At 39.1% G+C, this 11,890-nt stretch overlaps 1 long non-coding RNA gene and 2 other non-coding genes across 3 annotated transcripts in view; all 3 read right to left on the bottom strand.

Annotated features, from left to right (window-relative positions):
* Positions 1-4,376: 4,376 nt before the first annotated feature.
* trnak-cuu (transfer RNA lysine (anticodon CUU)) lies at positions 4,377-4,449 on the bottom strand. Its single transcript has one exon. It is a non-coding gene; the product is annotated as a tRNA-Lys (tRNA).
* A 512-nt stretch (positions 4,450-4,961) lies between these two features.
* On the bottom strand, positions 4,962-5,034 carry trnak-cuu (transfer RNA lysine (anticodon CUU)). The gene has a single exon. It is a non-coding gene; the product is annotated as a tRNA-Lys (tRNA).
* Positions 5,010-11,890, bottom strand: part of LOC115774901 (uncharacterized) — a 9,734-nt gene continuing 2,853 nt past the window's right edge. Inside the window, exon 3 of the long non-coding RNA XR_004019225.1 lies at positions 5,010-5,019. This is a non-coding gene — a long non-coding RNA (uncharacterized LOC115774901). The remainder of the gene's footprint in view (positions 5,020-11,890) is intronic.

Below are 11,890 nucleotides of genomic sequence, written 5' to 3'. Positions count from 1 at the left end.
CACTCTCTATGTGTTTATATACCACTCTTTACTTACTATATAAAGCACCTTGAGGTGACTGTGACAAGTCACCAATCATCTGTTGTTCTGGACTGTTCTGTGGATGACTATAGATTTTTTAACCACCTTTCAGCCTTAATTCCTACTCACTGCATGATTCACATCCCAACTGAGCACTGTTTCTGTACTCCCCCATTTGATCATAGCCTCCTGAGCCCTCCCCTCCTGAGTTAGATAGAAAGCCAAACACTTAATGACAGTTTCTATTCACTGTCTTTAGGTGAATACTAGAAGTTTCATTTGTCCAGCTAAACAACTGGTTGCTAATAAAATGGAAAAAACATGCTATGATTTTACTGAACATACATGTGTGAACATACATGGTAATACAGTATACATAAGGCAAAAACAGAACTATTCTAACAAACTTAAAAGTCAGTTTCATCCTATGACAGGATAAGTGGAAGAGAATGGATGGATGGATTTGATACAACCACTTTTTAGTTTTCAACACAGCCTGAACTCTCTTAGGCAAGCTTTAAGTAGTCTTCAGGAATACTTCTCTGGGTTTCTTGAAGGACATTCCAAAGCTCTTATTTGGATGTTATTTGGCTGCCTTTTCTTCCATTCTCTGTCAAGATGATCCCACACTGCTTCAGTAATGTTGAGTTCCAGGTCCCGGGGAGGGCAATCCATGACTAATAGCGTGACATTGTGTGAGTGTTTTCTTTTTTTCTATCCAGGTATCCTTATATTACATTGGCAGTGTATTTGGAATCATTGCCATGCTGAAAAATTAAGCTGTTGCAAATCATGTTATCCAGATGGTATTGCATGGTGGATCAAAAACTGATGGTATGCTCATAATTCTATTAATTTTGACAAGATACCTAACACCACTGACTGAAATGCAGCCCCAAACCATGACAGAGCCTCCACTTTGTTTTACAGATCTCTGTAGATACTAAGTGTTGCACCTGTCCTTCTGACCTCCTCCGTACTGCACATGCTGATGCTTTGAACCAAAAATGTAAAATCTGGATTCCCTTGACAGCCACATTTCCACTGACACCATTTCTGAAGAGGTTTCAACTAACATTAGATGGATCAGCTGAAGGGCCACATGCATCTTTCAGATCGTGTGTCAGGTCTTTGCTGCTTTTTTCCCCACTTCTGAAATACATGACTTTCAGACACTGTTGATGTGCTGTAGATAGTATTTTTAGGCTTGTTACATCTTCTTTTGGCCTTCACTTGTCCAATTTTCTCATTTTTTTAAGGATACATTGCACACCGTGCCAACATATGTCAAGTTTGCGGCTAATTACCCTTTTGGAATCACCTTGTTGGCACAAAAATACTAATAATACTACTACTAATAATTTTATGCCTGTCAAATTGTGTTATCTTAGGCATTTTTCATATCTTCAGTTAAAGAAATGGTACAAATGATTTGTTGTTGAAACAGACTGCTAGTGACAAAATTCTTAAAGATGCCTAGGTCATTATTAAGTTACTTAACTAACAAACAACAAAAACATTACTCTGAAAATGATCAGGTATGAGTACTAGACTGAAAACCAGTGAAAAAGCAATCAATTGAAAATAAAAAGACCTTCAGAAAGCCTGGAGAACTATTGCTCAAGACCACTTTTAAAAAAAAGAAGAAGAAAATATTCAGCTTAGTATATTTTAGTTCTTGAATTGAAGCAGCTATGAGAATAATACATTACCAGAGATGTTATTGTCACATCTGATAAAGACTTTTTTTCCCTCTCTGTCAATTAACTCCCATTTCTGTTAATTTCAGTTATACTGACAGCAGCTGAAAGTGTGCATGCATATCAGTTCTGTTTTTGGAGTAGATATGGCCATAAGTAAAGATGTAAAATACTGTTAGAATTATTGTTTATGTGCAGGAATGTGTTTTAATTGTCAAGTGACTTCTAGCTGCTCTATGCTTCACTCTTTAGCTCACTAGCTAAAATGAAAAGACTTTGCAAGTGGGGCTCTACGGGATGCCAATAATTGTGCAACTTAATTTGAGTATTTTACTATGCTGGGCATTGTGTTAAAGACCAAGAGTTACCTCTGTTGCACAGGATAAGTTCATCAGAGTTACCATCCTCAGAAATCGCAGGTTAACACCACCTCAGATGAGAGCCCACCTAAATGCTTGAAGTAGCAAACATATTTCAACATTTCATAAGACTGTGTGAATCTGGACTTCATGGCCAAATTGCTGCAAAGAATCCCCTTCTAAGGAAGAACAAGAGGAAGAGAATGGATTGAGCCAAGGAACACAAGGAATGGCCATTAGATCAATGAAAGTCTATGCTTTGGTCTGATGAGTCCAAATTTGAGATTTTCGGTTCCAAACAATATGTCTTTATAAGAAGCAGAAAAGGTGAGCAGATGGTTCCTACATGTGTAGTTCCCACTGTGAAGTATGGAGGAGGAAGTGTGATGGTATGGGGGGTGCTTATTTGCTGGTGACACTGTTGGCGATTTATTCAAAATTCAAACCATGCTTAACCAGCATGGCTACCACAGCATTCTGCTACATGCCATTCAATCTGGTTTGCGCTTAGTGGCACCATCATTTGTTTTTCAACAGGACAGTGACCCCAAACACACCTCCAGGCTATTTTACCAAGAAAAAGGGTGATAGTGTTGTGTCAGATGACCTGACCTCCACAATCACCTGATCTAAAACCAATTGAGATGCCTTTTGTGACCGGCTACTCAATTGCGTAAGTGTTTTCAAATGCTGGTCAAATTGTAAATACAAATGATAGAACAATAATTCTTTTTGCATATAAAACCACTTACATATCATGCATTCAATGTGTTGCACTGTAAGGACTTCGCAGAAATTGCGTAAGTGCAACAAATCTATTCAATGCTCTTTATCGTTTTCAATACGATAAAGAGCTATGACATTTCTGTATCTAACAAAATATATAAAAACAAATAACAATTTTCAATTTCTTTGTGGGTTAGTGCACTTTATAGCTACCTTCTGTAGTTAATATGGATTTCTTTCATATATATTATTAAAATTAGGGTTATGAAGATTCTACTGATGTATAGTTGAAATATTCCACAAAATGGTACTACAGCATGTAAAGATGTGGTCTGGTGGACTTGTTCTATTCTAGCTCATAAAGGGTTAACACTTTTAAATTTACTACATGAATCTTTGTGTTCCCTCATAGTCTGGATGACTTCAGTATTATTTACAATGTAGGAAAAAAATAAAACATTGAATGAGAAGGTGAGTCCAAACTGACTGATACTGTACATGCATGCGCGCACACACACACACACACACACACACACACACACACACACACACACACACACACACACACACACACACACACACACACACACACACACACACACACACACAAATCATGCATACCCTACACTAGTGCAATGAGTCCTGGGTTCCCCTTGGTGCATGATAATACCCAGCCTCATGTGGCGAGAATGGGCAGGAAGTTCCTGGAGGATGACGGAATTAATACCACTGACTGGGCTGACCTAAAACACCTCTTGGACATTATTTTTTAGTCCGGCACTGCCAGGTTCCACCTTAGACTGTCTTGGAACTCAGTGATGCCCTGGTAGGCCAATAGGAAAGCTGCAACAGCCAAATACCTCCAGAGAGTAAGGCAAGTCCTGAAGGTTAAGCTGAATGGGAAGAATAAGATCCAGGAAATCAATACCTACACCCTCCCGGTCATCATATGCCTTGCTGCAATAATAAACTGGCTAAATCCAGCATGGTATTGGGGTGATTTGCTAAGTGGAAGGAAGGAGGCCACGGACTAGTAAGTGTCAGAATCACTATCTGGGATGACAAAACAAAGATCTATGAGTACATCAGAAAGATGGCCGCAACTGTTCATCTGCCTAAATACCTCAGGCAGAAGATACATGAGAAATAAGAGGAGCAAGAAAGGGAACCGTTATGGAAGGACAGGTCGGCAACCCGCGGTTCCAGAGCTGCATGCGGCTCTTTCATCCTTATGCTGCGGCTCTGTGCTTCTTGGGCCTATTTTTGTAAGTTTGTTTTTTGTTGTATTCCTAAATTGAAGCATTATTGTGATCTTGAAATATTAAAATAAGATTATTTTATTATTATTGTTTGTCTCTCCATATATGTGTCACTCAAGGAAGCCGGTGGCTGCTACCGGCAGCTTTGAGTGTTTTATTTTCCATGGAAACAGGATCCAAATGGCTCTTTGAGTGTTAAAGGTTGCCGACCCCTGTCATGGTTGGTGTCAGAAGACCCATCCATGTTTATGACTGGTCATATGCTGGGCCTTGTTTTTGCCTCAAACTTGAAGATTGTCCAAAAGCTCCACCGCCCAACGTGGGGATCAAACCCACGACCCTGAAATTAAGAGTCTCATGCTCTGCCAGCTGAGCTAGCCAGGCCATGCTTGTGTCCTTTTCGCCAGTGAAGTTGAACTTTGAATTCAATAGTTGAGGGCTCAGCCCCTGCAGTCCCTGGGTACCTTCCAGGGGGTATATAAAATGTCTCAGGTCTCCAATCCAGGGTTTTGGAGCACAGAGGGTCGTTAACTCATTGGCAGGACCAGTATCTGCTTCTTAGTGCAAGGAATAACAGAGCCCTGAAAAAATGACCTCCAGCAGGATGCTGGTGTTAATGTCTCCAACCAAAGATAGACTTCATGAGGGCCTGACATTCTCTTGTGGGTCCTGTGCTCACTGCCTGAGAACATGGAGCCCAACTGACATTTGCCATAGAACACCAGAATTGGTATCAGGATTAAATCCTTGGACAATGCCGGTGCAGTGGCTCTTGGGTTTTGTCTTCATGCACAATAATGCCTGGCCTTATGTGGTGAAGGTATGAAGAAAGATTTGATGCCATTGAATGACTGCCATGCTTGCTTGTTCTAACTGCAATGCCTCAAGAGCTTCATCACCCAACGTGGGGGTCGAACCCACGACCCTGAGATTAAGAGTCTCATGCTCTTCCGACTGAGCTAGCTGGGCTCCGCCTTTTGTACCTTAGCTTACTGTCTACTACTATGTCTGCCTGGTTAGCCATCAAGAGTTTATTTGTCAGTATCTGGAGGTCCACCAGGATCTTAGCTTGGTCATTCTCAACCACTCTTGGGTGGAGCCGTATGTGGCTCTTTCATCCTTATGCTGCGGCTCTGTGTGGCTTGGCCCTATTTTTGTTAGTTCGTTTTTTGTTGTAGTTCTAAACTGAAACATTTTTGTGATCTTGAAATATTAAAATAAAATTATTTTATTATTATTTTTTAAATTTTTCTTCTCTCAATATATGTGACACTTGTGGAAGCTGGTAGCCGCTACTGGCAGTACTTGCGGCTCTCAGTGTTTTATTTTCCATGGAAATCAGGTCCAAGTGGCTCTTTGAGTGTTAAAGGTTGACGACCCCTGATGTATAAGAAGTAGCTGATATAGAAAATGGTGGACAATGCTGGAATGAAGGTACTAATCATGTCAGTACAGGAACAAACTCTAAGCACAAGATTGATAGAGGCTGGGGACTTCCACATCAATGTTAGGTGCATGCTGTGCAGAGACAATCCAGCTCATAACAGCAGGGTGCAAGATGCTAGCAGGCAGGGCATGCAGGGAACACCACAAGCAAGTGGCTGACAGGATACAGGAACATCTGTGCCGAGTATGGCCTGGAAGTCCCAAAACGGGATACACCCCGCATAACCAAGTTAAGACCTTGTGGGACGTCCAGATACAAGCAGTAAATGTAACGGTGTTAATCGGAACACTTGATTACCTGAAATCTGCTGGCCCCAATTCCCCAACCTGGGAGACTGGCACCAGCAGATTCCAGGAACAACATCCAAGATCTCCAGGATGTGTTGAGTCCTAGGAACAGTTAAGATACTGTGGTAGTTTTCATATACTAGTCCTTTAAATAGCTCTGAGGTAGAGGTGTCTCAGTGTGTTTGAGGTAAAATTGCACTTATGTCAAGATGACGTATCAGAACACAAAAAGTAGCCAATTAATTATTGACTATGAGGATACTTGTCATGTTTTGTTAGTATTATTATTAGTAAGGTGGAATTCTTTATGGTAAACATTCATGCACACTAGGGTTTAATCCCGGGACCCAGGATTCCCGGGAAATGTGATCAGAACCATTTCCCATTTCCAGGGAAACGTTAAGACGGGAAACCAGGAAATTTAAAATTTAAATTTAAGGAAATATTGAGAGAAGGGTTCGTTTAATGCGAAAAGCATTACTCTTCATTTCAGGTACGTTCAGCCTCCGTTTAAGGCTGGCTTCAGCTTCATCTCAAGCGTTTTAATAGAGTGTTACATCCAGCGGGCCTAGGGGACAAGGGAGCAACATACGATCAAGAAAGGAACCCAAATGAAACCAGATTCGTTCATAAAATAAATAATGTTTATTTAAGAGAAAAAAAACCCCAAAACGGCCACAACACAAAACAATCCCCAAACCGGAGACGAAAAACCTATAAGGGAAAAAACACAAAATAATCTCCAAACGGGAGACACCACTTATCTTGTTAGGGGACCAACTTAAAAGAAACACGTTGAGCACGCTGGCACTGGCAGCCAAAGCAACCACCCCTAAACCTCCAGAACCCCGGAGCACATCTGTGGTCAACCCACAGACACACGACTCTACAGCTGGTCAAACCACCAACACCACCGACTGCTTCGCCACCACTATCTCCTCTCTCCGGTGCCGCCTCCTATATCGCCTCCCTTTATCCTGCAGCCCTGATTAGGAGGAGACGCCCCTGCAGGAGAGAGAGAGAGAGAGAGAGGTATTACACAGTTCTACTTTTTTCCTCTTTAATTTGTTGAAATCGTAGGCAATGTGTTTACCCTAAGGTATTTTGTATTATATAATTTTATATTATTATATATTGTTATATTGCATTATATAGCCGATAAAATATGCCTGCCCTGAACAATAAAGAAATATCTGTTTAACTTCGAGTGTTTCTTCCTCGTTTGCAGCCGCATACTAACAATCATGAATTAGGATACGGGCCTAATGTGTGAAGAAAGTATCATGAATAGATTACTTTAACATATTTCGCTTTAAAATGTATATTTTTAGGCTATAAGGATTGGCCAGTTTTTCAAAAGACGATTCACAACGAACCTAGTTTAACCCTTAGACACGGCGATAAATTTGCTGTTGCCAGAATGGCAATGACCAAGTCGTAGCGCATTACTCAAGGCCCTGTGTTATGTCATATTATAGTGTAGTACGGTAGTTAACTTTTCAATGACTATTACAGCGTTCCACTGGTGGAACGGTGTGCATTGTGGAGATATAGTGCAACAGATGTCGCTACGACACTGCAAGTGCACTAAAAAAAATCCGTGAAAATACAGTACAATTTACTGTTTTTAAATGACGGAATTGTCCGTATTTATTTTTCACAGGCCTTTTTCCGTATTTTTTAAATCACGCATTGCATTCTGGGAAATCGACAAGAAGCTGGAACATTTAAGACACAAAGCAGCCATCTTCTTCGACATTCAGAGTCTGATGTAATTTTGCACGCTTTTCAGGTAAATATCTTTTTAATTAAAAAATGACTATCTTAAAATGTTTAATTACAAATGCGCTATGTTGAAAACATTATTTTGTTGTAAGAATGGCCAGCCCGCGTCTGCCATTACCGAGAACAGAATTATAATTCGCAGAGTAATGTGGTGACTTAAGTCTAACATTATTTGTACTTCATTTTTAAAGTATGTTAGGTGTGGCTGTGTAATCACCAGCTTTTTTTTTTTTTTTTTTTGACAAGGACTGGTATAAAGAAATGCTAATGGCAGCTGTCTGTTTCCCCATATCTAATAGTCTACACCTTTGCTAAATACATGTCTGCCAGCTAATGAACTAGCGAGTATTATCAAGATAATTGGCCCGTAGCGGATTCCCGTTTCTGACGATTTCACAGACGAGTCAGAAGGAGCCTGTGACTTAAACTAAGTTTGTCTGTCTGCTAGTTACGTTCAACAATTGCATTTGGATTCGACTCTAATCCCACTTTTATCCTCAGGCAGAGTTTGGTAAAATCTTGTAATGCAAATGTAATATCTACATTTTGTGTTTTATAACTGACTTTAGCTAATGTTGTAGTACAGAGTTGACCACTGCATTTGTGAGTCTTATATATTTTATTCAAGGGATTACAAATGCTAACGTTAGCTTTGTTGACCAGCCATTCTGTAAAGGACTGCCTGCCTGGTGTGGAATGGTTTGTTTTAAACATGTACGAAAATGCGCATTCTTCGTGTCACTGTTTTAGGGTACTGTCAGAAAAAACTTTCAGCCCACATGTGTGTTGGGAAGTGGGGGCTAATTAGTGCCAGTTTGCTAATTCAGGGACGGTGAACAGTTAGATAATATGCATGTAATATTCTGTGATAATGGTTGGTCCTACGGGTCATTGAATGCACCTGAATCTGATTGGACGACGTGACTTGATGCCGTATTGTGGCTTCCTCTGGTCTGTGTTACGATCATAGACGTATATATGTCTGTGGTTAGGATCCTCAGAAAGTAAAGCTGGTCGCCATTTTGCCCCGCAAAATATAGTGTAAACAGGACCGTTGGGAGATGGCGTTTGCACATTTTCCGCGTTTAGTTTGAAACTAATCAAATGAATCAAATCAAATTGTTGCAGACCTAACTGACTTACTAGTTTTGTTAATAAAACAGTTCCTTTAGTATGTGTGCTGTTTAACTTGGTTTGTCAATTATTTATTTATTTATTTATATATATATATATATATATATATATATATATATGATAGTGATAGTGATCCATTAAAAGTTTACCTGATATTTCTGTATGTATACCAGATATATTTGTCTTTAAAACAATGTTAGTGGGTTTCTGTAGTGCTTAGCAGGTCATTTAACGTATGTGGCATATTCTCGAAGACACATAAGTGAGCTGTTGTGATTACATATATGAAGTAAAGTTCGGTTTGCTTCTGTATCATAGTTAAATGTTTTCAGCAGCATTGGTACTGCAGATACAGCTTACTCTTCATGTGAGCCATACCTGTGAGGGTGTGGTTGGCCAGCTCAGGTGTGGGTGAGAGGGAGGAAAACGTGAACCATTTGAATCTAGTAAATTATCTTTCAGTAGCTTTTATTCTTTTTTTATTCTTTTTTTTATAGGATGATCACACTTTACTGTTACTGTCTGCTTGGTTGCTGCCTTAGCTCTCCCACTAGCTTCTACTGAAATGTGGCAAGGTTAACTCAGAACAGGGCTGAATTATATGGATCAGAACATAGATTGACTGATCTGATCCAGTTTTTGTGTCACAGTCCTTAGGAAATTATGTTGACTTGCAATGTGTCCATCTTTCTGATCACACAGAGAAGCTCCTTGGCTTTCTAGTTCAAACAAGGCTATCAGATGAACTGACGAGAAAAGAAAAGGCCATCAAGGAATTTCTTGACTTATAAGGAATCGAGATGCATGAAGGTCCATTACCACTGGTTGCTGGGATTGCAAAATTCTTCAAGAAAAACCCTGACCATCTTGTGTACCAAAATGAGGTGGGTTCAAATTTTATTTCTTTCTTTTAATTTTATTTCTGAGAATAAAATGTCTTGTGTTTTGTTTGTTTGTTTTGTTTTGGTTTTTTTTGTCTTTTTTTTTTCTTTTACAGCAAATTCACGGTTGCACCTCCATCTGGTGGCATATAGCTGCATAACATTTAGCACAGCCCTGAATGGCACTGGGTGTTTGTCAAAATCTTAATTAATAAATAAGTAAACAACATACTGCATTTGGACATGACAATTATCTTTTGTGATACTGGTGTTTTTATGATTTAAGGAGACCAACGATTCAAGATAGCTGTCGATCAAGAAATTGTAAATGACCACATCAGTTCCCCCATCGTGGCCTATGCTTTTGCTTTATTTTATGTCTTGAACATAAAATACCCGAAGGAGATGTCACTCACTCTGGTAGGCACTTAAAATTTTGATGTTAAATGGAGGATTGTGATGTATTAATTTTTTCATACCTTTGAGACATTTCACTGGTGGCACCATATATGACACTGCAAGGCTAGCAGGTCCACAACTGACTCTTTTTTCTCTTAACTAATGAGAGCAGGCTCACACTGAGCACATTTGACAGACATTAAAGAGTCTCTAGACATCGTGGCAGATTTTTTTTCCCCCTACATTGTAAATTAATACTAAATTCATCCAAGCTATAAATAAATGCATATAGACTTCTTTTGTAAACAAAGTGTTAAACAAAGCAGAATATGTTTTAGATTTTTAGATTCTTTGAAGTAGGCACCTCTTGCTAAGATGACAGCTTCGCACATCTTGGCATTTTTCTCAGTCAGTATTATGAGGTAGTCACCTGGAATGGCTTTCAGTTAACAGCTCATACCTCAAGAGTTAATTTCTTGGCTACCATAGATAGCATTTTACAGTGACATACCTCCACAATCACCTGATCTAAACCCCCCTGAGATGGTTTGGGATGAATTGGACCACAGATTGAAGGCAAAGCAGCCAATAAGTGCTCAGCACCTCTGAGAACTTCTTCAAGACTATTGGATGCCAAGAGTGTGCAAAGCTATAATGAAAGTAAAAGGTTACTACTTTGAAGAATCTAAACTCTAAAACATATTTTGGTTTGTTTAACACTTTGAAGTTTACTGCGTGATTCCTTATGTGTTCCTTCATAGTCTGGATGAGTTCAATATTAATTCACAATGTAGAAAAAAACACTGAATGAGAATGTGTGTTCAAACTTTTGACTGTTACTGTATAACTTGAACTTTTATGCTGTGTGATAACAGAGTGGATCAAGGTGATTAGAATTTCTCTTTGCTTTCCTCCAGTTTTGTGAGATAAATATTATTGAACACGCTGGCACTTTTTTTTAATTCTTCAGTCCTCTGGGTTAAAATGGAGGCTCTACCTCTTATTCACTCATCATGGTAATGCGTGGTATTGGAGCTCTATTGCTGGTGGCTTTCTTTATCTACTCACATGCCTTTATCTCAAGGTGAACACAGTCTGAGTTGATTGAACTTTCTCTCATCTGCCTTTATAGCAAATTCAGTTAATAAACTCAGGTTTTTTAACTCAATTTGTTGAACTTGTTTCCTGGAATTGGGCAGGAGATGCATGAGTTCAGGTCTAGGATTTCCAATTTGGCTTAGCTTTATTTTGTATTTTTAACAATATATCAATTTACCAGTATTGCAGTTAAAAAACAAAACCATGCATGCGCGCACATAGGTCTCTCTTGCAAACGAGACACTGAGTCTCAGTAGGACTACCTGTATAAATAAAGGTTAAATTAAAAAAAATAAAAAAAATAACAAGAGTGCACCAAATGTGGAAGACCTTTGAATTGCATGTATGTCAATGTGGAGCACTTTGGTGGGATCTTCCCTTTTATCTTAATGAATAATTCCCAAATATACTCCCAAGTCTCTAGATCACTTTTGATATATTTGTTTTCCTTCAGTCTCATCTCATTCTACACATTACTCTGTAGTTTTCATTCACTTGTTTAACAAAAAATATTATATATTCCACAGAGTGTTCCTGGGAATAAATCTTGAACGAGCGTCAAAGGCTGAGATCAAAGGGAAAAAGCAGCCACACTGTATTAAATTAACAGAAATATTCGTGAATGATATGGAAAAGGTACTGTAAATTTACGGAATTATCTGTATTTCGGTTAACAGGAATGACTGTAAAAAAACAGGACATTGTCCTGTTTTTTTACGGAATTATTTTTTACTGTGTGGCTGAGCCTTTATCAATGCTGTGTGGAGATGAACCGCATTGTTTTGCACCAGCAA

This window comes from Archocentrus centrarchus, chromosome 24 (genome assembly GCF_007364275.1).
Source record: "Archocentrus centrarchus isolate MPI-CPG fArcCen1 chromosome 24, fArcCen1, whole genome shotgun sequence".
Lineage (NCBI taxonomy): Eukaryota > Metazoa > Chordata > Actinopteri > Cichliformes > Cichlidae > Archocentrus > Archocentrus centrarchus.
This window is presented reverse-complemented; position numbering and strand designations above follow the sequence as displayed.